General features: G+C 48.6%; 1 pseudogene; it reads left to right on the plus strand.

Moving 5' to 3' along the window:
- The first annotated feature begins 2,357 nt into the window (after window positions 1–2,357).
- Window positions 2,358–3,816, plus strand: LOC112611313 (annotated as a pseudogene).
- The last annotated feature ends 2,855 nt before the right edge of the window (window positions 3,817–6,671 follow it).

Here is a 6,671-nt window from a genome sequence, read left to right on the forward strand (position 1 = left end):
ACCGAGGCGAGAGGATTGCTTGAGCCCAGGAGTTTTAGACCAGCCTGGGCAACATGGCAAGACCTAGTCTCTACAAAAAATGTTTAAAAATTAGCCAGGCCTGGTAGTGCACGTCTGTGGTCCCGGCTTCTCAGGAGGTTGAGGCAGGATGATGGCTTGAGCCCAGGAGGTCAAGGCTCCAGTGAGCTGTGTTCACACTACCTTGGGCAAGTGAGTGAGATTCTGTTTCAAGAAAACAAAAAACAGCTGGGTGCGGTGGCTCATGCCTGTAATCCCAGCACTTTGGAAGGCCGAGGCAGGTGGATCACCTGAGGTCAGGAGTTCAAGATCAGCCTGGCCAACATGGTGAAACCCCGTTTCTACTAAAAATAAAAAATAAAAAAAAAAATTTAGCCAGGCGTGGTGGTGGGTGCCTGTAATCCCAGCTACTTGGGAGGCCGAGGCAGGAGAATCATTTGAACCTGGCAGGCAGAGGTTGTGGTGAGCCTAGATTGCGCCATTGCACTCCAGCCTGGGCAACAAGAGCAAAACTCAGTCTCGAAAAGAAAAAAGAAAAGAAAAGAAAAGAGGGAGGGAGGGAGGGAAAGAAGGAAGGAAGGAAGGAAGGAAGGAAGGAAGGAAGGAAGGAAGGGAGGGAGGGAGGGAGGGAGGGAGGGACAAATTGGGGTTGAGCTCAGTGGCTCACTCTTGTAATCCCAGCACTTTGGGAGGCCAAGACAGGAGGGTCACTTGAGCTTAGGAGTTTGAGACCAGTCTGGGCAACAGAGGGAGACCCCATCTCTAAAACTGAGGAGTTGTTCTTTTCTCCTCTATTTCTGAAAGAGTTTATATACGATTGATGTTATTTCTTTCCTGAATATTAAAAACTTTTCAGCACTGAAACTGGAGTTTTCTTCACAGAAATATTTTTTTCTTTTTTGAGACAGGGTTTTGTTTTGTTTTGTTTGTTTGTTTTCAGACAGGGTTTCTTTTTTTTTTTTTTTTTTTTTTTGAGACGGAGTCTCGCGCTGTGTCACCCAGGCTGGAGTGCAGTGGCGCGATCTCGGCTCACTGCAAGCTCCGCCTCCCAGGTTCACGCCATTCTCCTGCCTCAGCCTCCGAGTAGCTGGGACTACAGGCGCCCGCCACCACGCCCGGCTAGTTTTTTGTATTTTTAGTAGAGACGGGGTTTCACCATGTTAGCCAGGATGGTCTCGATCTCCTGACCTCGTGATCCGCCCGTCTCGGCCTCCCAAAGTGCTGGGATTACAGGCTTGAGCCACCGCGCCCGGCCTTCAGACAGGGTTTCACTCTTGTCACCCAGGCTGGAGGGCAACGGCCCGATCTCAGCTAACTACAACCTCCACCTCTCAGGCTCAATCTATTCTACTGCCTTAGCCCGCCGAGTAGCTGGGACCACAGGCACACACTGCCACGCCTGGCTAATTTTTGTATTTTCTGTAGAGACGAGGTGTCATCATGTTTCCCAGGCTGGTCTTGAACCCCTGGGCTCAAGTCATTGACCCACCTTGGCCTCCCAAAGTGCTAGGACTACAAGCATGAGCCTCCGTGCCCGGCCTCTATATTTTTCATAATGTCAATACTCTTAAAACATAAAAACTAAATTTAGATAGAAGTTATGCTATCACATGAAATGACAGGAGCTAGGGTTCTTTTTTTTTTTTTTTTTTTTTTTTGAGAGGGAGTCTCACTCTGTCGCCCAGGCTGGAGTGCAGTGGCGTGATCTTGGCCCACTGCAAGCTCAATCTCCCAGGTTCATGCCATTCTCCTGCCTCAGCCTCCCGAGTAGCTGGGACTACAGGCATCCACCACCATGCCCGGCTAATTTTTTGTATTTTTAGTAGAGACAGGGTTTCACTGTGTTAGCCAGGATGGTCTCGATCTCCTGACCTCGTGATCCGCCCACCTTGCCCTCCCAAAGTGCTGGGATTACAGGCGTGAGCCACTGCACCCGGCTCTTTTTTTTTTTTTTTTTTTTTTGAAACAGGGTCTCGCTCTATCACCCAGCCTGGAGTGCAGTGGCACAATCACAGCTTATTGCGCTTAAACCTCCCAGGCTCAAGTGATCCTCCCACCTTAGTTTTTCCGTTTTTCCTCCCTCCCTCCCTCCCTTCCTCCCTCCCTCCCTCCCTTCCTTCCTTCCTTCTTTTTTGGAGAGACAGGGTCTCCTTATGTTGTGTGGCCTGGTCTCAAACCTCTAGGCTCAAGCACTCCTCCCACCTTAGCCTCCCATCGTGCTGGAATTACAGGCATGAGTCACCACACTCGGCCTAAGGTTCTTCTTTTCGGGTAAAATGACTTCACAGCACTTCCTATTATCAATTTTAAAGATCAGACTCGTCCTCCGTGCCTCGCCGCTCTTTGGTTCTGCTCTGTCCACCACCACGGCCCAAGCTGACATCGTGCTGATCTGATTGGCAGTCATGGACCAGAACTTAATTCTGAACATGAATGACCACAGTTTTGTGGTCTGTGCTTTGAATACGACTGTCTCCAAAGTGGATGATTTCTTGGCCAGTGAAGCAAAGGGAACCAAAGTGGTGGGTGCCCAGTCCCTGAAAGAGATGGTCTCCAAGCTGAAGAAGCCCTGGTAGATCATCCTCCTGGTGAAGGCTGGGCAAGCTGGGGATGATTTCATCAAAAAACTGGTACCATTGTTGGACACTGGTGACATCATCATTGATGGAGGAAATTCTGAATATAGGGACACCACAAGACGGTGCCAAGACCTCAAGGCCAAGGGAATTTTATTTGTGGGGAGCGGAGTCAGTGGTGGAGAGGAAGGGGCCCGGTATGGCCCATCGCTCATGAAGAAGCGTGGCCCCACATCAAGACCATCTGCCAAGGCATTGCTGCAAAAGTAGGAACTGGAGAGCCCTGCTGTGACTGGGTGGGAGGTGAGGCAGCAGGCCACTTCGTGAAGATGGTGCACAACGGGATAGAGTACGGGACGTGCTGCTGATCTGTGAGGCATACCACCTGACAAAAGACGTGCTGGGCATGGCGCAGGACACGATGGCCCAGGTCTTTGAGGATTGGAATAAGACAGAGCTAGACTCATTCCTGATTGAAATCACAGCCAATATTCTCAAGTTCCAAGATGCTGATGGCAAACGCTTGCTGCCAAAGATCAGGGACAGTGCGGGACAGAAGGGCATGGGGAAGTGGACCACAATCTCCGCCCTGGAGTACGGTGTACCCGTCACCCTCACTGGAGAAGCTGTCTTTGCTCGGTGCCTGTCACCTCTGAAGAATGAGAGAATTCAAGCTAGCAAAAAGCTGAAGGGTCCCCAAAAGTTCCAGTTTGATGGTGATAAGAAATCATTCCTGGAGGACATTTGGAAGGTCCCTCTACACTTCCAAGATCATCTCTTATGCTCAAGCCTTTATGCTGCTAAGGCAGCACCACCTACTTTGGCTGGACCCTCAATTATGGTGGCATCGCCTCGATGTGGAGAGGGGGCTACAACATCAAAAATGTATTCGTAGGAAAGATAAAGGGTGCGTTTGATCAAAACCCAGAACTTCAGAACCTCCTACTGACAGCTTTAAGTCAGCTGCTGAAAACTGCCAGGGCTTCTGGTGGCGGGCAGCCAGCACTGGGGTCCAGGCTGGCATTCCCATGCCCTGTTTTACCACTGCCCTCTTCTTCTATGACAGGTATAGACACAAGATGCTTCCAGCCAACCTCATCCAGGCTCAGCAGGATTACTTCAAGGCTCACACCTGTGACTCTTGGCCAAACCAGGGCAGTTTATCCACACCAACTGGACAGGCCACGGTGGCAGTGTGTCATCCTCGTCATACAATACCTGATGATGCTGCTGCTGTCACCCTCCACGATTCCACAGCCCAGGATATTCCATGTGCCTCATGGCACTGCCAGCTGGCCCTTTGCCCTGTTTTCTGTTCAGATCTTTTTTTTTTTTTTTTTTTTGAGACAGAGTCTCGCTCTGTCACCTAGGCTGGAGTGCAGTGGCACGATCTTGGCTCACTGCAACCTCTGCCTCCCAGGTTCAAGCGATTCTCCTGCCTCAGCCTCCCGAGTAGCTAGGACTACAGGCACATGCCACTGCACTCCACTAATGTTTGTATTTTTAGTAGAGATGGGGTTTCGTCATGTTGGCCAGGCTGGTCTTGAACTCCTGATCTCAGGTGATCCACCCACCTCGGCCTCCCAAAGTGTTGGGATTACAGGTGTGAGCCACCACGCCTGGCCCAGATCTTTTTTAAAAGTGTTGTAAGAGACTCCTGAGGAAGGCACACAGTTTATTTGTAAAGTAACTCTGTGAGAGCCACCATGCCCTCTGTCCTTGCCTCTTGGGACTGACCAGGAGCTGTTCCTGTGTGTGGGAGTGGGAACCACCTCCTTGCAGCAGTGGCTTCCTTGTGCCCCATGTGCTGGTGTGGTTGCCATCACAGACAGGAAGGGTGTTTGTGCGCTCTGATCAGTTGGAACCTCTGTCTCATGTGGCTGAATTCCCTTTTTCCTTTACTCAATAAAAGCTACATCAGACTGATAAAAAAATAAAGATCAACACTGACTGTCCCTGGGTAGACAATTGAGGTAGTTTGGATAATTTAGTTCTTTCTTTATCCACTTTTATTGCTGATCCTCTAGTTTCAAAAATAAACTTAAAAATAAAACGGAAAAGGCCAGGTGTGGTGGCTCACGCCTGTAATCCCAGCACTTTGGGAGGCCAAGGCGGGCAGATCACTTGAGGTCAAGAGTTTGAGACCAGCCTGGCCAACATGGTGAAACCCTGTCTCTGCTAAAAAATACACATATTGTCTATGGCCATACCACCCTGAACGCGCCTGATCTCGTCCGATCTTGGAAGCTAAGCAGGGTCGGGCCTGGTTAGTACTTGGATGGGAAAAATACACATATTAGGCTGGACATGGTGGCTCACGCCTGTAATCCCAGCACTTTGGCAGGCCAAGATGGGCAGATCAGAAGGTCAGGAGTTTGAGACCAGCCTGGCCAATATGGTGAAACCCCGTGTCTACTAAAAATACAAAAATTAGCCAGGCGGGTGGTAGGTGCCTGTAGTCCCAGCTACTCGGGAGGCTGAGGCAGGAGAATCGCTTGAACCTGGGATGCGGAGGTTGCAAGTGAGCCGAGATTGCACCACTGCACTCCAGGCTGGGCAACAGATTGAGACTCCATCTCAAAAAAATAAGGCCGGGCGTGGTGGCTCACACGTGTAATCCCAGCACTTTTAGGAGACCAAGGTGGGCGGATCACACAAGATCAGGAGTTCGAGACCAGCGTGACCAACATGGAGAAACCCCATCTCTACTGAAAATACAAAATTAGCCAGGTGTTGTGGCACATGCCTGTAATCCCAGCTACTTGGGAGGCTGAGGCAGGAGAATTGCTTGAACCCAGGAGGCAGAGGTTGCAGTGAGCTGAGATTGTGCCATTGCACTCCAGCCTGGGCAACAAGAGCTAAACTCTGTCTCAAAAAAAAAAAAAAAAAAAAAAAAAATTAACCAGGCATTGTGGCACATTCTATAATCCCAGCTTACTTAGGAAGCTGAGGCAGGGGAATCGCTTGAAACCAGGAGGCAGAGGTTGCAGTGAGCTGAGATGGCGCCACTGTACTGCAGCCTGGGTGACAGTGAGACTTCGACTCAAAAAAAACCAAAAAACAAAAAACGAAGAAACAACAACCACCAAAGAACAACCAATTTAGTTATAGTTATTTGGATAGTTCAGGCCAAAACAGGTCATTGGCTTGAATTATATGGTTTACTTTTCCCAGTTTAATTATTCTACCCTGCCTGGGTATGGATCCTCTTAAAGTTGCTGGCACAGAAAGGCAAATGAGAGGTAAAATGACTCAATTCACTAGATAAATTCACCTTGGACTTTAACTCACTGTATTAGTCCGTTCTCACACTGTTAATAAAGACGTACCCTAGACTGAGTAATCTATAAAGGAAAGAAGTTTAACTGACTCACAGTTCCACAGGGCTGGGGAGGTCTCAGGAAACTTAAAATCATGGTGGAAGGGGAAGCAAACGTGCTTCTTTACATGGCAGCAGAAAGGAGAAGGAGGAAGCCACTTATAAAATCATCAGATCTCGTGAGAACTAACTTCCTATCAGGAGAACAGGATGAGGGAAACCATCCCCATGAGTCGTTTATCTCCACCTGGTCCCGCCCACACACGTGGCAATTATGGAAACCATAATTCAAGATGATATTTGGGTTGGAACACATCCAAACCATATCAATCACTTTTCATTTAAAACTACGTTTATAAAGACACCAAAGGGCACAAAAGTATTAATAATATATGTAACCCAAAGTAAGCTCTGGGTATTTACTTTTGCTTGAAGATTATGGTTTACATGTGTAAGCAATGCTGTAGAGATTATCAGACTATCAGAAGACGGAATCCCTATGCCAGTCTTCCTCATTCATTCCTTGGGCAACTCCCTTAATCTACATATATCTAAATTCTCCAATTTTTTTTAAAAAAGATGATACATATCTAAATATTATATTTACTTTTGTCCATTGATTTAAAATTCTGAAAACAGAGCCAGATGCGGCGGCCATGGCTCCACCGGCTCCGGTAGCTCCCGCCTCCCCAGCGCTGGTGGCACACCCGCACCAGCCTGGAGGAGCAGAGGATACTGCAAGGCATACAAATGAAGAG

The sequence above is a fragment of the Theropithecus gelada genome, chromosome 18, assembly GCF_003255815.1.
Source record: "Theropithecus gelada isolate Dixy chromosome 18, Tgel_1.0, whole genome shotgun sequence".
Lineage (NCBI taxonomy): Eukaryota > Metazoa > Chordata > Mammalia > Primates > Cercopithecidae > Theropithecus > Theropithecus gelada.